Source organism: Bos taurus, chromosome 6 (assembly GCF_002263795.3).
Source record: "Bos taurus isolate L1 Dominette 01449 registration number 42190680 breed Hereford chromosome 6, ARS-UCD2.0, whole genome shotgun sequence".
Lineage (NCBI taxonomy): Eukaryota > Metazoa > Chordata > Mammalia > Artiodactyla > Bovidae > Bos > Bos taurus.
The window spans coordinates 72,199,423-72,219,933 of record NC_037333.1 but is presented as its reverse complement, the minus strand read 5'-3'; the positions used below and the strand labels follow the sequence as shown (position 1 = coordinate 72,219,933).

The following is a 20,511-nucleotide window of genomic DNA, read 5'->3' as shown; positions in this document are numbered from 1 at the left end:
TGAAAGGGTTGAAAACGGTATAAGGAGCTAGAAGAAAACGACATATGAAACAGAAGCTGTAGAGAATGAAATTGGGAGCTTCGGAAAATACACTAGACATGACTAAGAATTCTACATATTAAAAAAAAAAAAGATATGTTGACCATGTTCAGTAAAATACGTGCCACCTAGAACTGTGTCATCTTGTGGAAAGAGGATATGTAAAAGTCATCTTTTAGGATAATCTACATAGGCACATGACATCATGAAGAAATGCCAAACCAGATCAATCCCTGATCCCTACCGCCCACCCCATTCTTTGTCACTGGTGTATTTCCAAAGCCTAGCACAGTGCCTGGCACAGGCTGACCCTCAAAAATTCAACAATTCAATAAATCCATTAACTTTGGCCTTAAGGGAAATCAAGAAAGCAGCCCTTTGCATCAAAGTCAGAACAACGGAATTTGTCCTGTTTCTGTACGCTATTTTCTTTCCTTTTTTTTTTTTTTTGACAGTTCCACAACTGAGATATTTTAATGTAAATATTATAAAATACATACAATAGAAAATACAGAATGGTAATAGGTGATACAAGACAGAAAGTAAAAGGGGCTTTCCTGGCAGTCCAGTGGTTAAGACTCCCCACTTCCACCGCAGGGGACAAAGGTAATCCCTGGTGAAGGAACTAAGATCCTTCGTGCTTCTCAACCACCCCCCCAGCATGAACAGAAACCAGTTACTTTTTTTCTTGCTGTCAAATGTAACAACTGGTCTAGTCAACCTTTCCATAGATACATTACACAGCAGTACCCCTTGGGCCTTGTGCCTGCTCAATCTCTACATGTTTACCAACTGCTTAATTATATATGTGCTACACTTGCAAGACAAGACAATCAAATTTTGGTGATCAACAGGGGTACTATATGTTTTGAGCAATATTATGTTAATGAGGAAGAATAAATATAAAGTGTGAAGAAAATGGGCGTCTGTCAATCCAGGGTTAAAGTTTCATTCCTGCTTTAACAGTAGTGATGCTTAATACTTTACATGTATGTCAACACTGTAAAATCAATATAGAAGAAACAATGCCTTGTGACTTGTTAGAATACTTCTAAATTTTAGTTATTTTAAAGAAGCTGTTGTGTTTACAGTTGTGACACTGTACGCTATTTTCAATACGCGAAGGGAGTGTCAGATTTACCGAGAAGACAAGGGAAAGAAGAGTCCCTCCGACCGAGATCATAAAGACTGCGTTTCCCGAACCCTCCACCTCTCAAAATCCCGGACTCCTTCCCAGCCTGGAGAATGTGGGTAAACGACTGGGGACGTGGTCCGACCGGCCCGGTAAAGTGAAAGAATGTTGGTCTCTCAGTCGCCTCCGACAGCAAGGACTGTAGCCTGCCAGGCTCCTCTGTCCATGGAATTCTCCAGGCAATTCTCTGGAATACTGGAGTGGGTAGCCATGCCCTCCCTCCAGAGGATCTTCCTCACCCAGGAATCCAACCCGAGTCTCCTGCATTGAAAGCAGATTCTTTATCGCCTGAGCCACCAGGGAAGCCCAAGAGGTACCCTGGATCGGGAAAGTGAAAGTGAAGTCGCTCAGTTGTGTCCGACTCTTTGCGACCCCGTGGACTGTAGCCTGCACCAGGCTCCCCTATCCATGGCATTTTCCAGGCAAGAGTACTGGAGTGGGTTGCCATTTCCTCCTCCAGGGGATCTTCCTGACCCAGGGATCGAACCCAGGTACCCTGGATTGGGAAGGAGGCCACAAATCCTCCATTCGTTCAGCCCCCCCTTAGATGGCTCGCCCCTTAGATGTTTCCCCCCTTAGATGGCTCGCCGCGGAGTATTCTGAATGTTCACGTACCCTTGTGTGTGTCACACATACTGATTAACGGTTCACGACACTCTTAAAATCACAGACAGAATGGCCGAGCAGCCACACACACACACACACACACACACACACACACACACACACACACACACACACACACACACACACACACACACACACACAAACACGCGCGCGCGCGCGGCGTCAGACGAAAGCACCTCTCCCAGAATACTCTGCGTCTTACACTGGAGGCGGGAGGGGCGGGGGAGGGAATATAAATTATGCGCCTGCGCAAAGCGTAGGTTAAGGTTTCCTAACGGCTAGAAATTCTGCACACTCGCAAATTGTAGGCGGACGCTTCAAGCTGTTTATATACGGGGAGGATCGCTCCTACACGCTTGGCCTCGGATATAGCCAATGAAAAGTTTTTGCTTTTTAGTGCTGTTACATAATGACACAAGGGTTCCTTGGTGGCTCAGCCATACAGAATCCGCCTGCCATGCAGGAGACGCTGGTTTGATCCCTGGGTCGGGAAGATCCCGTGGAGAAGGAAATGACTACCCACTCCAGTATTCTTGCCTGGAGAATCCCATGGACGGTGAAGCCTGGGGTCGCAAAGAGTCGGACACGACTGAAGCGACTGAGCACGCACGCATAATGACACATGGGGAAAAAGCCAAGAAGATGTACTAATGAAAGGTTTCTATTGTGGCTATAAGTCTGCGGCATTCGATTTTCGACTTTTTTTTCCCTCCTACTTCCAAAGACAAAAACCCGAAGATTTTAAAAATAAGATTTTTTATTAGCGGGCAGTGCCAGCGGCGGGGCGCTGAAAAGCCTGAAAATGAACAGACCCTCACTCGCAAGCCTATTCCACCAACCCACTCTAGTCTTAAGTCCCCGATATCTTTATCTCAGCTTCAAATGGGTTCTTGGGCCATAGAGCCTTCATCGAGAGAACTCAGGCGATTAGACGCGGAAGAAATAGCTTCAGTGCGACGCTGACGAATGACAATTCTCAGATACTCCCGGCCTGTCCCTGTTGTTTCACCAGCCACAGTGCTCCTGCCCCAGGTGGCTCCGCCCCTTTGCCCTCTCCAGCATTAATTATGCTGCCCGCGCGCCTTGCTTGCAGACTGCTCTGCGGCTTCCTGCGGGGACCCACTCCCACGTAATACTCCCATGTAGTGCGCCACGACGTCCGGGAGACGCTCCTCGAGAGGAGATGCGCGGCCGACTCCTCCTCCCGGCACCCAGCGCCTGGGACGTGGCCTTCCCCGTGGCGCGGTGGCGACTGGGGGTAACCCAAGAGGGGCTGACCTGGAGGAGAGTTTTCTGTTCCCCGAATGCGTCCAGGATTCGGAGCCGGAACTGACCCTCCAAGACTAGCTGTGGGAGCTGCAGCAGCGGCGGGAGGGGAAGGAGCGACAGCGGCAGCGGCGACGGCAGGAGAGGCGGCAGCAGAAGTTACGGGCCAGCCAACAGGTGCTCCCGGCCCGTACGCCAATACTGCTTAGTGTTGGTGCATCACCAGCGCGCCCTGCGCTTTCAGGTGAGCCAGGAACAGTTCCTGGAGGTGGTGAGCGCCGCTCTGCGGTGGCCGGAACCCGCCCTGGTGTTGTACAAGGTGGAGCTGCTGGATCTGCCCGACGTCCTGCTGCTGCACCTGCCCGGCCCGGTGGGCCCCAAGCAGCTGATCGTGCTGAGAAGCAAGGTGGACCTTATGCCCCAGGACACTCCCGACTACCAGCAGCGACTCCAGGAGCGACTGTGGGATGGCTATTGGCGCCGGGCTCTTGCCGCCCCGTGGCTACCGAAGGCCACAACATCTCAGCGGGCACAGGCCACCGGATGGGGAGGAGAATGAGAATGTTCCGTCCAAGATCCGCACGGTACTCAGAGCCGTGCGGCTTATCAGCGCCAAGACTGGCTATGGAGTTGAGGCGTTGATCTCCGCGCTCCAGCGCTCCTGGCGCTACCGCGGCGACGTCTACCTGGTTGGTGAAACCTACGCTGGCAAGTCAACTCTTTTCAGTACGCTTCTGGAGTCCGATTACTGGATCGCCAAGGGCGCTGAAGCTATCGACAGGGCCACCATCTCCCCTTGGGCTGGTTAGCCTTGGGGCACCCATCTCCTTCGTTTTCATAAAAGTTATAAGTCTGATCATGTTTCAGGCACCTAATTCTGTATCCTTCAATGTCCAGCAGGGGCTGGTGGGATGCTTCCCTCTAAAAAAATTCTCTCCCTACTTTGGTCACATTTCTCTTCCATATCAGCTTAGTGCTTGTAAATTCAGTATAGGTTGTAGTAACTTTTCAGTAGAAAAAATTATAATACTCTGATGTTCAAGCCACTGTTCTAAACACTGAACCAGGGGACATGGTTCAATGAACCAGGGGACAAAGCAGTGTCTGCTCTCTTGGAGGTTTCCCTTGTAGCTTTAGTCCTTTGTTTCTCCAGAAAATCCTTTACTCTCTACACCTCCTCCACTCCTGTCTTCCTCTTTATATCTTGAGTTTACTCATGAGAATACTATACAGATTTATTATTATTTACTTATTTCGGGTTGTGCTGGGTCTTTGTTGCTGTGTGTGGGCTTTCTCTAGTTGCAGCCAATGGGGACTGCTCTTCACTGCAGTGCAGGGGGCTTCTCTTGTTGATCACAGGCTCTAGGGTACATGGGCTTCAGTAGTTACCCCTCCCAGGCTCTAGAGCACTGGCTCAGTAGTTGTGGCGCACAGGCTTAGTTGCTCCACAGTATGTGAAATCTTCCCCGGATGGGGGATGGAATCCGTGTCGCCTGAATTGGTAGGTGGATTTTATCCATTGTACCACCAGGGAAGTCCCTACTATACAGATTTAACATTTGAATTCTTCACTAATGCAATATGATTTGTGGCTTTGTTGAGAAGAAACGTCAAATATGTGGCTTTAAGAAACATCTGTAATAATTGCAAAATAGGTGCTTCTAAGACCTTGTTTTTATTTCAGTTTTATATGGGTTGGTAGACTTGCATTGTATAAAATAAGTTCCTTCTTTCTTCCTTAAGGGAAACCAGTCAGCTTGGTTTACAGTTGTGGCTTCCAACTTTCTTCCTGTTTTGTTGGAAAAGGTGGATACTATATATCAGAAGAAGCACATGGGTTATACGCTACTGAAGGTGAGCCAACATGATTTGATGGTTGAATAGTTAGGTTAATACACCCTGGTAGTCCCAACAGCCCTGATAAAAAGCCTTTGTTGGACAGAACCATCTTTGTTACACCATCAGCTAGCTCTCCCTGACCTTGTTCACCTTGAGGATTTTGGGTATAAAGTGAGATGGGCTCTGATAAGAAAGGGGATGTTGGATTGGACTGATCCCAGGATACTGACAGAGCTTTTCTCTAGGTGACACTGTCCAATATGGTAGCCTTATGTGGCTAAATAGCCAACATGTGGCTATTTCAATAAGTTAATTAAAATTAAATAAACTTTAAAATTTAGTTCTTTACTTGCACTAGCCACTTTTCAACTGCCCAGTGGTCACATCATTTCAAAAAGTTGCACTGGATAGAGTGAGATGTTGGTTTTTCTCACAACTGGGTGATGCTCCTGACATGTAGTGGGTGGAAGCCAGAGATGATGCTAAACATAATGCGTGCACAGGACAGCCCCTCACAACAGGGAATTATCTGGTTCACATGTGAGTAGTGCTGAGCTTAGAAGCCCTTGTCTGGGTAGAAAAGCTCTCCTCCCAGATTCTTAACCACAGACACTTAGAGACTATCGTACGTCTTCTCTCCTGCTTACTTGATCCTTCCTTTGACCTGTTAAGCAGTGTGAAAATTTCTCTGATCTTTCAAAAACAAAACAAAACTCAGTGTCCCACTCCTTCCTCTTCTTTACAATCAAGCTGACTCCTGCTCCTCACCTCCCATCCTCTGCAGTCCCTGCTGTGCCCTTTTTGTGCCACTGAAATTGTTCCAAGTTCACCAGAAACTGAATGGGGCCTATTTATAGTTCTTTAACCAGACCTGAATACACACTGTTGGCTAGCCTGTAGTGTATGATGGTTAAGATCACTGGAGCTAGGCTGGGTTCAAATCCTACTCTGCTCCACCACTTAGTGAAGCTGTGTGACTTTAGGCGAGTTTCCTTTACCTCTGTCTGTTGTGACCACACCGTGAGGTTGTGGAGAAAATCCAGTGCCAGGGCACCGCTGTCACTGCTGTGTAAGTGTCTGTGGCGATGAGGAGGGGGTTGGGACATAGCTCCTGCAAAAATACCAGGTGCATCCAATGCAGATGTGATTTACATTAATGAATGCTCATACAACTAAAAATAGGTCAAAATGCACACCTGCCTTTCAACCAGGATAAAACCAACCTGACTTCAGAAGCAAATGCTTCTTTCTCTCTGGACTAAAAAAGCCAGAGTGAAATTAAGACTCCATTGAAATAACTGGCCTAAAGTTGATGCTCCAGACACATGTAGGATTTGAGGGGAAGGCTCCACCTTCATGCATCTGTGTAGTCTTCAGGGTGGACTCACTGATGCTTCTCAAAGCGACACCCAGGCTTCTCTCCCCTTGTAATACAGTTTCTTGGGCCACTCTGCCTCCTCCTTGCCTTCTGGTTTTCATTCATCTCCCGAGTCAAAGTCAGTCCTGCCTCCTAATCATCACTGAGACCAGCCTCACAGTCCAAACTGTAGCCTGCTTTCTGAGATTATGAGGTATAATGTAGACTCGTTTTATTGTCTTCCTCCCACCCCTACCCCACTACAGCTGTAGTTCTCAACCAGGTTGACTCTTACCACAAGGCAACATTTGGCAAAGCCTGGAGACAGTTTTGGTTTTCACAACCTGATGGACACTGAGTAGAGGCTGCTAAAGGTCATGCAGTACACAGGACAGCCTCCTCCGACAAAAAATTATTCAGCCTAAAAGGTCAATAGTGCTGAGGTTGACAAACCCTGCACTACACAAATTTTTCCAAAATACAAAGCAGGTCAAGTATTATGTTTTATTCTTTTCTCTTTCCTGCATATAATTCCTTGTTAGTTCCACATTACTGAGAGAAATCTCAACTGATAGCCTCATCACTATTACACACACACACACATACACCTAACATACTCTACACACTTAAACTACAGTTCTCTGAACTCATCATCCTTTTTCCAGTTTTTTGTCTGTACATGATTCTAACCCACAATACCTTTTCACTGAGTACTCTATTTTTCAAAATTCTGCTCATGTTTTCCTTGACCAAATCACATTAATTACTCTCTTCACAACCATAGTACTTAATAGAGGACTCTCATCACTTTTCTTACCCTACAAATTATTTACTTGCTACTTCCACCTTCTGATTTCCTGTGGGATCAGGGACCATATTGTAACATCTTTGTGTCCTTAGTGCTAAACACAGAGAGATCTATTAATACTTCCAATACATGGAAACACTTGTAAACACAGAGCTGAATCTTACCCATTTGCCATGTACCCTTCAATTCTAGTGAGGTAGGGAGCAACTTCTGTCTAGCTAGGCCTGTAAGAAAGGTGTTTGGAAGGTTGTTGCCTTAATTGCCCAGTTACTATGTCTAAAGCTTTATGGAGGGCTGTCAAAACAGTGTAAGCTAATAAAACAAGATTCTGCTGTCTGGAGGTGACCACCAGATGGATGTCATGGGGCCCTTGTCACTGGGATCTGTAGGTTTCATCCTGTCACAGAGCTCCTGGCCTTTTCATTTGATCTAGAAATGATTGAGGGTCTTTATCAATATTTTAAAGTTTAAAAGGGTTTTATTATTGATACCTGTACAGTACTATTGTATCAGTGCCTTACTTAATATTAGAGTTATCAGGGGTTTCATTTGAATTTCCAAATAACTTCATGTCTCCCAGTGGAAGGTTCCAATGGGTGGAGAAGAAACAATGGCGGGATTTCCTCCTCTTATTGCTTAAGACATCACATTAGATGAAGGATTTGAGGAATCTGAAGCAGTGGCTGACATCAGGTTCTCCTCTGCAGGTAATTTTACACCAAGCACTTTTCAAAAGGGGAATAATGTAGCCTTCCTGATGTTTTGGGCTTCCCTGGTGGCTCAGACGGTAAAGAAACTGCCTTCAGTGTGGGAGACCTGGGTCCATCCCTGGTTCAGGAAGATCCCCTGGAGAAGGAACTACCAACCCACTCCAGTATTCTTGCCTGGAGAATCCCATGGACAGAGGAGCCTGGTGGGTTACAGTCTACATGGTCCCAAAGAGTTGGACATGACTGATCGACTAACACATACACACTGATGTTTAGCATATTTTTATAGTTGTGTATAAAAATATCTATTTTATGCATTAAAATATGCATGTATATGTTGCCTTAACTGACATTAACTGAAAATTTTAATAAATACATGCTAGATTATTCATAAGATGCAACCTACTCTGAAAATGAATCTGTACATTTTCACAAATGCATTGTATGCTTTAAAAAAAAAAATGGAGTGAGACAGCAGTAGCTTCCCTTGGGTCTCCACCTGGAGCTGTGTTTGGTGTTTTTAATAGGATGTTTGCTAACACCATCTGTATTCTGTTGTGTGCCTACATAGGTTGGGTAGCAGTGAGCCCAAAGTTTAAGGACTGCACCTCTGATGCTATATACCTCAAGGGACAGTTCTGACATTGTACAATCTGCAGAAAAAGAAAAAAAGATAGCTGTATGAAGCTGACCTGTTCACACTGAAGATCAACTATATAGAATATACTGTGTACATCACATTGCATTTTATTAAATATCGCTATAATAAAGCCCCTTCACCCTTTTTAAACTACCAAGGACCATGCCTCTTTTTAATGAATTGAGTTTGTAAACACATTTTTTTTTAGTAGGGCATGTACATGTGCGTATCTGTGATTCAAAAATACCTAAAAAGGAGTTCTGTTACATTCAGGTTTCTCCCACTAGTATTTGTTATTGAGACCAGATGGCATTTCTTATTTAGAATCTAAAGAGCAGCTTAGCAGTTGGTGTAAGAGAAAATGGCAGAAAGTCAATGTCTCCAAAATACACTGGCTTAAATGAAAGAGAAATGAGTAAGTGGCTGTGCTTCAAGTAGTCAGCCAAACACCCAACAGTGGAACACTCCATGGCTTCCCTCTCTGGGTCTAAGGTGGTTGCTCAGGTTGTCATCCTTACACAGCAATGAGAAAAAGAGAGTAAAGAGCACGCAGTTACCTTACTGAAAAAAAGGGAAAAGCTGGAAGTTGCCCACATCACAGTGTCCAGTGGGCAACAGTTCCATGGCCACACCCCTCCATGGGGAAGCTGGGGGATGTAGACGGAAATGCGGAGTCAGATTTTTATTACTAAGGGAAGAAACAGTGAAAGAAATCTGGAAAACAAGTAGAAGTTTCCCTTACGTTATCTAAACGTACCCAAACATCTTAGAAAATGATTTATATCTTTTTGGTATCTGAGATCTATTCTGCAAGGATAAAGCACTTCCACTATTTTCTCAGCATTTGCCTGTAAACACTGTACATAAAACACTACACCAGTCAGAAGTCTGTACCTTTATGTATTCTTAGTTGAGTAAGTGGCATTATAGCTGTGGACAATGAATTGGTGAGTCAAGTCCCAGGTCCCAGTGTTGAGATAAACGCTCATGGAGTAGGCTGGCCTGAAATGCAGATCCATGAACTTCCTGTAGACTCAGGTTTAACATGAACTTAATACTCCAGGTTCTCTGTCAACAGGTACACTCTAGCCCCCTTCTCACTAAGTTAAGTCATTGTTGGATAAATGGTATTTTAAAATGAAACTGGTAAAAAAAAAAAAAAAAACTTCATAGATCTCACTTTCATCATGTTTCAAAGTGAATACTATTGGCATATTGGGGAAGGTGGTACTATATGTGCATCCTTCGTCCCTAGATACTAAACACCACTAGCATGTAACATAAATGCCCTGCCCCATTACTCACTGTGACATTGGAGAGCCCCCCTGGTGTTTCCAGACCCACCCTCTAGAGGGTGGTGGCTTCCCACGTTGAGAAAATGATAGTTGATTTCTATTTTGGAGAGAATGAAATACTGTTAACTTTACAAGTTAAAATTGTGACCATTATATTTCTATGTACTGTTCATAGTTTGTAGCTTAGTCCTGAATCTAGACAAGAAGATAATATGGTAAATGTGCATTTTAGAAAAATACAGAACCCAAAAACTGATGCTGGTATTTACCTGAAAACTTACAGGCTTTTAGACATCTTGACAAAGATTCCATTTTTAAATGTTCAAAGTTTATATCCTCAGGTTTTTCTTACTTCTAATATTCAATGGTTATGGTTAGATTGAGGCATATCCAAGTGTTCCAAGGTATCTTGCTAAGTTTCAAACAGTAAAATTTACTAGGTAAATTTCAGTTTCACTGGTTGTGTTAGTTAATCTCTTTGGGTCTTCATTTTCTCATCTATAAAATGAAGGAATGACACTAAATATTTCTCAGTCCTTTCTATGATTCTCAGCAAAAGCAGACAGGAAAGCCAAGAAAGGTTGGTTACAAGACCTCAGATGAAAAAGGCTGTCTGAGCATAGACAGTGGAGACGGTGCTAGGATTCGTTATTAATTTATAACACATTCAGTCAACCTAGTGCAGCCCAGAATGATAGCCCAGTTGCTCTATCCAATTGATCCAGTGTGGATTTGCTTTAAGAAAGTTCTCTTATTGTGTTGGCTTCTGAGCATTAGCCAGCTAACTGATACTTCCTAATCCACTGATCTCAGGATGAAGACTGACTTTCTGTCTCTAATCATTTATACTGTGGCAGCACCCAGCAATCAGGAGAGTAGATATTAATGGCAAGGTGTCAGGACAGCCCCTCATGTCCACAGAACAGGGGTTGTTTTGAGGGACTAGAAAATGATTAAGCAAATTTTATACTAGTTCGTTTACTTGGTTCTGCAGACTTGTGTTCAGCATGTCACCTCTTTTGTATTCATGACACTGTAGAAGTAAAAATGTGCAATCAAAGAGCTTTTTGACTTCTGTGATATTAAATGCAGTTTTATCTTTTTAAAGTTCCATTATCTTTTCTCCCTTCTGTAAAACACAGCATTTTCTTCAAAGTTTCTGAGACAAAGTGATGTTTAACACATTTTGTTTTTCATCACCATAACCAGCAAGCCCTACCCATCACTGGGGCTTTACTGTGTAGTTCCCCAGTGTCCTATTTGTCTCTGTTACTTGCAACACGTCCCATGACAACGGAGAAGTGCAGCACAGACACAATCCTGTGTGCTTGTGCTTCTTGCTCACTCACTCTCTGCTAAATGGAAATCAAGGCTGGTTTCCTGCAGATGACTAACTTGGAGCTCCAGTGGCGCCAGACATGGCAGACCTCTTATTGCTTCACAGAGTAGGCACCCTGTGCTCCAGCTGAGGTGAGCTGTTTTGTAGACGGCCTCTGATCATTTACCCTGGCTTCCCTCCCACCTGGCTGTGTCTTATGAACCAACAATCATTTCCATTCTTTCTCAGACTGCTCCATTTTCTCCTGGCTGCTCTCCTCCCTGAGGGATTGTTTTCTCTCAAATGTCAAAGAGTGACGCTTAAACAATAAGAACAGACTTCGGGCTCGTGTGAACCCAACAGCACCTCTGCCTGCTCTTAATGTCTCTGTCCTGTTGTCTGTCCCACTGATGCCTGGTAGTGGGTGGGAATGGCTCAAGATTAGTATTTTAACATCATATAGGAACGATGCTTCACTTCGTACCTTCATGTCAAAGACCATCAATATTTTCTCATTTAGAACAGAAGTTTCATGATCTGAATATTTTTAGGTCTGCTGCTGCTGCTGCTAAGTCGCTTCAGTCGTGTCCGACTCTGTGCAACCCCATAGACAGCAGCCCAACAGGCTCCCCCGTCCCTGGGATTCTCCAGGCAAGAATACTGGAGTGGGTTGCCATTTCCTTCTCCAATGCTTGAAAGTGAAAAGTGAAAGTGAAGTCGCTCAGTCGTGTCTGACTCCTAGCGACCCCATGGAGTGCAGCCCACCAGATTCCTCCATCCATGGGATTTTCCAGGCAAGAGTACTGGAGTGGGGTGCCATTGACCATCCTTAAAAAACCCACATCTTGGAGCCGCAGGTTCCTGTTTTTCAGAAGCTTCCTTTTGCTTCTCAAACAATTCTCAGAATTTAACCTGGTGGAAGCACTTGGCTGTAGTATTCTCACTGGTAGGTATAAGATGATGCTTAATCACAGATACTGTCAGTACCTCTGGCCAGGAACATTGGTAGAGCTGAGAAAACTGAGGCCAGACACACACACACACACACACACACACACACACACACACACACATGTGCTAGAGACCACATCATCAGGTGATTTTGAACATGAGGGATTACCAAAATCCTTCTTAAGTCTTCAGTAAGTCCCTGGAAAACAGCCAGCATGAATGAATTAGGAAAAAGAGAGAACTTTTTTGTTTTGGCAGTTGGTTTTGCCTTCCCTAAAAAATAGCAAGACAGGAGAATTAAATTTGCTTAGTATCACTGATACTTTTCTAGTGTTTCTTCCTATCCTGCCTAAAGACAGAACCTCAGGACAGTTGTATTTGAGGCTATTCACAGAAATGGGAATACAAGACCACCTGACCTGCCTCTTGAGAAACTTATATGCAGGTCAGGAAGCAACGGTTAGAACTGGACATGGAACAACAGACTGGTTCCAAACAGGAAAAGGAGTATGTCAAGGCTGTATACTGTCACCCTGTTTGTTTAACTTCTATGCGGAGTACATCATGAGAAACGCTGGGCTGGAAGAAGCATAAGCTAGAATCAAGATTGCTGGGAGAAATATCAACAGCCTCAGATATGCAGATGACACCACCCTTATGGCAGAAAGTGAAGAGGAACTAAAAAGCCTCTTGATGAAGGTTAAAGAGGAGAGTGAAAAAGTTGACTTAAAGCTTAACATTCAGAAAACGAAGATCATGGCATCTGGTCCCATCACTTCATGGGAAATAGATGGGGAAATAGTGTCAGACTTTATTTTCTTGGGCTCCAAAATCACTGCAGATGATGACTGCAGCCATGAAACTAAAAGACGCTTACTCCTTGGAAGGAAAGTTATGTCCAACCTAGATAGCATATTGAAAAGCAGAGATATTACTTTGCCAACAAAAGTCCATCTAGTCAAGGCTATGGTTTTTCCAGTAGTCATGTATGGATGTAAGAGTTGGACTGTGAAGAAAGCCGAGTGCCGAAGAATTGATGCTTTTGAACTGTAGTGTTGGAGAAGACTCTTGAGAGTCCCTTGGACTGCAAGGAGATCCAATCAGTCCATTCTAAAGGAGATCAGTCCTGGGTGTTCTTTGGAAGGATGATGCTAAAGCTGAAACTCCAGTACTTTGGCCACCTCATGTGAAGAGTTGATTCATTGGAAAAGACTCTGATGCTGGGAGGGATTGGGGGCAGGAGGAAAAGGGGACGACAAAGGATAAGATGGCTGGATGGCATCACCAACTCGATGGACGTGAGTCTGAGTGAACTCCGGGAGTTGGTGATGGACAGGGAGGCCTGGCGTGCTGCAATTCATGGGGTCGCAGAGTCGGACATGACTGAACTGAACTGAACAATTACTATGATCATATGATAACCCATAGAGTGCCTATTTCTTTATAGTCTTTTAATACTATGAATAGATCTTATTTAAACATGTACAATGAGCCTGGCACTTTTAAGCACTTTACATTAACTGAATCCTTACAACAACGCCATGCTGGAGGTATTGTTATTACCTGCATTTAGAGATTGCAAGCTAAGGTTCACATAATTAGCCCAGAATTAAGGCGTGATGGATCTGTGATGCCAAACAAACCTAAGCAGTTGTGCTCCAGCACCTTGTGGGTTTAATTATACAGTAAAACTTCATTTTTTCCCCTTCTGATGTACAGTTCTCTTTATTTTAATATATGTATAAGCTCATTAACCACCATAATAAAAATACGTAACAGTTCTAACAGCACCCAGTTTTATAATCACCACACAACAGTCCCTGTATATACAAGAATCCATCTCAAATCTAAAGGTGAGAACTTTTCAACCTTAGGAGGGACACATCTCAGAAAAGCAACCCATTTTGAAGATCTCAAAGGTAGTGCCACTTAATTCTCTCTTTAGCTTCCTTTGAATCCTCCCATATACAATTCCAGCCTAAGAATATTCCTCAGAGCTAGCATGTGACTGTGAAATGGGCTGCAGCCTTGCTAACTTCAGCAGTGGTGTCCAAACTGTGTCCCACTGTGAATTCTGTGCTGTCTTACCATCTCAGATAGTTTTAAATCGAAAGTGCTTCCATGACTGGCTGGGAATCTTTACACATTGCTAGTGAGCTTTGCCAAGTACCACGGACAGATCACAGCATGAGTGGAGATCCTGACTCACAATTCTGATTAACAGGAAATTACACACACAGGAAATTTGGAATGCAAATACACAAAGAAATACACCAGTAAACTATCCTAAAAGAGAAACTGATTTAAAAAAACTAGTGGTCTCTATTTCTTCACATATCAAATAGCTTCAGAACAATTATTTAAAAAATTAATTTGGCCTTAAAATTGTTTAAAAATGGCCTTGCCTTTCTCCTTGACCACTTATCCTGTTTCCTATCCCTTTTCATATCTTACTTTCACTAAAAGGGGATCTTAGTGGCACAACTGAAGCCTTTTATTATCTCCAGTTTTCTCAACATTTAACATCTAGCTGGAAGAGATCACTTTCTATGGTTCACTTTAAGGTTAAATATTCAACAGGAAGAAAAAATTGGAGAAATGGTGACTACTTTCCTTTAAATACCAGATAGTATATTTTATTGAAATACTTAAGGAAAATGTCTTTTTCACTGGATGAACAAACTATTATGTAAATTAATTCCAAGAAATAAGCACAACATTTATAGCATGGGAAATTGGATGAGGTTGCTCAACAAAGGAAAACAATGCTTAACAGTCCCATTTACTAACTCACTAATTCAGCATGGGTTCAGAAAGTTCTAGGTACAGTTGCTCATTTGTCAATTGGAAATGCTTCTTTTAAAACTACATTGAGGGCATAAATTAGGTTTGTATCTACACTTGTTGCTGAGTAACTAACCACCCCAAAGCAATGACTTTAAACAAGCTTTGCTCTGATTCTTCGTTGTTGTTCCATCACTAAGTTGTGTCTCTGCAACTCCATGAACTGCAGCCTGCCAGGCTTCCCTATTCACTATCTCCTGGAGTTTGCTCCAATGACTGTCGACTGAGTCGGTGATGCCATCCAACCATCTCATCCACATCCGTTGCCGAGTGACTAACCACCCCAAAATTTAATGACTTGAAACAAGCTTTGTTCCAATTCTTTGGTCTGGCAGTTTAATCTGGGCTCAGATCAGTGGTTCTTACGCTCTACAGGTCATGCATTTGCAGACCTCACTCCCATGTCAGGAACTTCAGCTGGGATGGCTGTTAGCAGCTGGGAAGCCTGGGTCTTTTCCCATGGCTCACTCTACCTAGGATCTCATCCTGAAGTAGGCCAGTTCAGGCTCATTCACAGGTGATTTTGTTCAAAAACAGCATGAGTAGAAGTTACAAGGCTGAAGCTCACAATTGCACAATGTCACACTGCTGTTTTCTATTGGTCAAAGAAAGCTGCAGTGGCAGCAGAGACTCAAGGTGATGGGAAAGGCTACCAAGAATCTGTAGCCATTTTCATCCACCACAAGGTTTCAGCATGTTCATCACCTTGAGGAAAACACAGTATAACATGCTGAGAGTCAATTACTAGGTAGGTTGATAAGAAGTCCAGGGTCCCTGAGGAGGAGAAAGGGGTCTAGGGCTCTCAAGGAGAGGACAAACATTTTTTTCCACATTACTTTGTCTTAGTGAATATAACAATGTGTCTTGCACATTTTAATTTCATGGCTGCAGTCACCATCTGCAGTGATTTTGGAGCCCCCAAAATAAAGTCTGCCACTGTTTCTATTGTTTCCCCATCTATTTGCCATGAAGTGATGGGACTGGATGCCATGATCTTTGTTTTCTGAATGTTGAGTATTAAGCCAACTTTTTCGCTCCCCTCTTTCATCAAGAGGGTCTTTAGTTCTTCGCTTTCTGCCATAAGGGTGGTGTCATCTGAATATCTGAGGTTACTGATATTTCTCCCAGCAATCTTGATTCCAGCTTGTGCTTCATCCAGTCCAGCATTTCTCATGACGTACTCTGCATATAAGTTAAATAAGCAGGGTGACAATATACAACCTTGACGTACTCCTTTTCCTATTTGGAACCAGTCTGTTGTTCCATGTCCATGCTACAGTAATCAAAACAATATGGTACTGGCACAAAAACAGAAACATAGAACAGGAGAGAAAGCCTGCTGCGCATATAAAAGCTATGTTTAGCTTCTGGTTAGATATTATGAACTGGTTAGACATTATGATAGAGTGAAGGCTGCTTAAAGAGTACCCTCTTTATCATGTTAATATAAATAACAATTATAAATTGAGAACCTTCAGATTAGGCTGAAATCCTTTTCACCACCACTCCTAGTTGCTCCATTTACCACAGCATCCATCTGCCCACGTAATATTCTTCACTTAATCAGAAAAGCAGTGTAGCACAGATCTGCCACACTGTGTGACACTAGGCAGTTTGCTTGTCTGCAGGAAGCAAAGTGGGAATACCAACCTACTTCTTGGGGATGTTGAGAGGATTAAGAGGTAATGCAATGTACTCAGAAGAGTGCTTGATATTTAGGACTCCTCCTGCATGTTCATGTGAGATCTCCAGTTCCCTGCAAAATGCTTCCCAATTATTTCCAGGTATCCCTAAGGGTGGATCACATAGATCATGAATAAGGCTAGCCTACTCATATGTGAAGTCAGCCAGTCCATTCCTCTCCAACAACAGCTCTCTTTAGTGTAATTTCACACTCCTGCACACAGGCCACCGAGCAGAAACATGCAAGTCTTACCACTGCACTGCTGCCACGACTAACCTGCAGAAAATTCGTGTTCATTACTACCTCTACCAAAGAGGCTAGCTCAGTACTAACACAGCAGTGCAGATTCCTGCCCTTGGCTCCCTCCAGTCCCTGGGTAATGCAATCACTATAGCTGCCTCTGCTCCTGTTAACTGCAAGGCCCCATGCTTGCTACTAGGTAAACTTCTCTGCCTTACTCTCCATATATGTAAGATGTGCTGTATCACATCAGAAAAACCTTTCTTCTTCCATGCAGATAAAAATCCTGCTGGTATCCCCACACTAGTTCACCAGAAATGGCAAAATTCCAGCTACTATTGTAGCTCATGCTCAAGCAGGGACCTCTATCTTAATTTGCAGCTGATAGCTCAGTTGGTCAAGAATCGGCCTGCAATGCAGGAAAACCTGGTTTGATTCCTGGGTTGGGAAGATCAGCTGGAGAAGGGACAGGCTACCCACTCCAGTATTCCTAGGCTTTCCTTGTGGCTCAGCTGATAAAGAATGCGCCTGCAATATGGGAGACCTGGGTTCCATTCCTGGGTTGGGAAGATCCCCTGGAGAAGGGAAAGGCTACCCAGTTTTCTGGCCTGGAGAATTTACTTAGCTTAGAAGGGTATCCCCCACTACCAAATAGGGTAAAGTGAGTAACTCAGCACATGAAACAAGAACTTAGGTCTATGGGGGGAAAAAAGCTGCTCTTGATAGAGAATACCAGTTACCATACAAGTTATGTAACTGATTTAAGCAAAAATCAGTAGATGCTAAAATCAATGGGTGTGTTGAAGAATAAGATAGTTTCATTGTATCATCCCACAGAATTATAAAGGGAAAAAATAACTTTGCAATGGAGAAATATGATGGACAACACCTTAATCAAATAATAGAAGTTAAAACACCGATAACAGCATCATGTCTCTTCTGATGTAATGTACCAGTACTTACTATTCCTGCCAAGATGCATGACCTGATGTAAAGCAGGAGGAAACAATTACAATACTCCAAATAAGGAACATTCTTTAAACAGCTGGCATGCACTCCTCAAACTCTTAATGTTGTAAAGGACAAAAGCTATGGAATTGTTTCCAATTAAAGAAAACTGACAACCAAAGGTGATGAGGGATTAGGAGCAGGGAGGCTGTTAAAGGTTAGTATTTCATGTGGCACACTTTGAACACAGACTGTGGATTAAAGACTACACTAATCTTTAAAGAAGCAATTACCTGGTAGTTCAAATGGTAGTCTGCCTGCAATGTGGGAGACCGGGTTTGATCCCTAGAGAAGGAAATGACAACCCACTCCAGTATTCTTACATGGAAATTCCCATGGATGGGAGAGTCTGGCAGGCTACAGGCCATGGGTCACAAAAAGTCGGACATGACTGAGTGACTTCACAATGTTTAAAGTCCTGAATTTCATCATTATAATATAATTGTATAAGAGAAAGCCCTAATACAAATTGAAGTATTCAGAGATGAAGAGGTATGCTTGCAACTTAATTTCTGGGGTTCCACTACATACTGCGTACATACTAGAAAGGAAGTATGAATGGTGGATCCCAAAGGGGTATACAAGATTTCATGGTATACTATTCTTGCAATTTCTTTGTAAGTCTTAACTTTTCTCAAGCTAGTTTCTTAACAAAATCTCTTTCTCAAGACTTGCTATTTCCTGCTACATTGACTTTCTAATGCATTCAGAAAAATATCCTACTCTATGAACAAAGAGATTTCTGCATTATCAAAACCTTAAAATTACAACTACTACTGAATATTAATTAGATGAAATCAAGGAAACGTACACATACGCACCACAAAACACCACCCACACAATTATTCTTGTCCTGGGCAATTAACAACTATTTGTCCTTCTAAGGGCCAGATACTATTTTAGGTGCTTGAGCAAAGCAATGAACACAAAAGCATTCTTATGGACACTACAATATAGTTGAGTAAAGTTGTGGCTATGGTTGTTCAGTCACTAAGTCACTGAGTAAAGTAGTGGACACAAAAGCCCACATACCATTTTAACATTAAACTCTACTATTTTACAAGACACATTAAGACAAGTAGGTGGATTATACAACTTACTCATGTCAAATAAAGGAAGGACTTTATATATGTAAGGGTATTTACTCTCTTATCTAGTGGAAAAAGTCTTAACACTAAAACTATATCCCAAGCACTAGACTAAGTGCTCAGTAAGTATTCAACATTCAAACCCACTCTACAGATACAAGGACCATATTACCCCATTTTCAGGATGAAGAAACAGGTTTAATAAAGTCAAAAATTATTTGCCCAATTACAATCATAAGGAAGAGAGGCCTATTGTGAACACAACTCTAACAAGGGCCACAGAGCACTTAATACAGTGAACATCAAAATCCTTTTAAAAGGCAATTTTGGGTAACTAGTGGGAAGGTGCTGTATAGCATAGGGAGCTCAGCTAGAGGGGTGGGATGGGGCGCATGGGAGGGAGGGTCAAGGAGGGGATGAATGTATACATATAGCTGATTCACATGGTTGTACAGCAGAAACATTAAAAAGCAATTATCCTCTGATTAAAAAAAAAAAAGGGCAATTTCATAACACTGAAACTTCCCCTTAGTACTGATTACTAAAGATCAGTACATTGTTCTTACTATTATTATTAATAGCATCTTTGCCAACCTGCTTTTATGGAGCTGAAGATAAAAGCTGTGAGGTAACACTGGAGGGGAGCTCATAATACTGTACCATTAACTCTGCCTACAAACTAGGGTCAAGCCCTTAGTGAGACCATGGGCAGGATCCAAGAATGGCAAGAGGTTAAACAAATGATACAAGTAAAAAATTATAACAGAGTGAACCTCTGAGAAAGGAGTAGCAAAGGACAGGAGAAACACACTTGTAACCAAATACACTGATAACTTAAAGGTAACAAACTAAGTCACACATCAATAACATTTATATATTCATGATAAATTCCCCATATATCCTTGCATCATGCAGAAAACTTTGTATTCCTGTTATTAATTCAACCATGCCAATATAATAAATGCTTGAAAATTCATTTTTCTTTTTGCTGATAAAGTCTTACAGGAGAAAGGTGAACTGCTCATCAATTCAACAAGAAAAATCCATTCTTTTCTGATTCATGATCTTATAGGTCATCTGATGAATCAAGACAAAATGCAATCCAGTTGTTCTGATGTTTCTCCAACTTGTTCTCCCTCTTCTCTCAAGGCCACAGAAATATCTAAGCCTTCAACATACAGCACAACTGTATATTTCTACTAACAAAGGAAACAGAATCTTACTAGAATATGGCTTATCTGTTTTTCATGGGTTTCATATTCTCAGATTTCCACTGAATACAGTAAAATCCTTAAACTAGTGAACATTCAATGTAACTTCTAATTTTCTCTTCAGTACATCTTTTCCCAATCATGAGTCAAAATTAGTATCAGGCTTGCAACTGTGATGGGGCATGTACATTAAAACTATAAAAGGGACCTATAGTTGGAAAGAAATTACTATGGAAAACCTCCTATACATCGTCTCTGCAGGTTTTTTCCTCCCTGACCTTCAGCTCCACCTCCCAGAAAACAAATTATAGAAAGAAAGGCTTGAAAGTACTACCCACTGGGACTGTTAGCCCAAAGGACAATGTCTGCCACAATCTTTCTACTTACCATGAGT

General features: G+C 42.7%; 1 protein-coding gene and 1 pseudogene across 1 annotated transcript in view; one reads left to right on the top strand and one right to left on the bottom strand.

Annotated features, from left to right (window-relative positions):
* RESTA (RE1 silencing transcription factor A) overlaps positions 1-20,511 on the bottom strand; it is a 148,377-nt gene that overhangs the window by 115,566 nt on the left and 12,300 nt on the right. The gene's annotated exons all lie outside the window — the stretch shown is intronic.
* On the top strand, positions 464-13,751 carry LOC783045 (nitric oxide-associated protein 1-like; annotated as a pseudogene).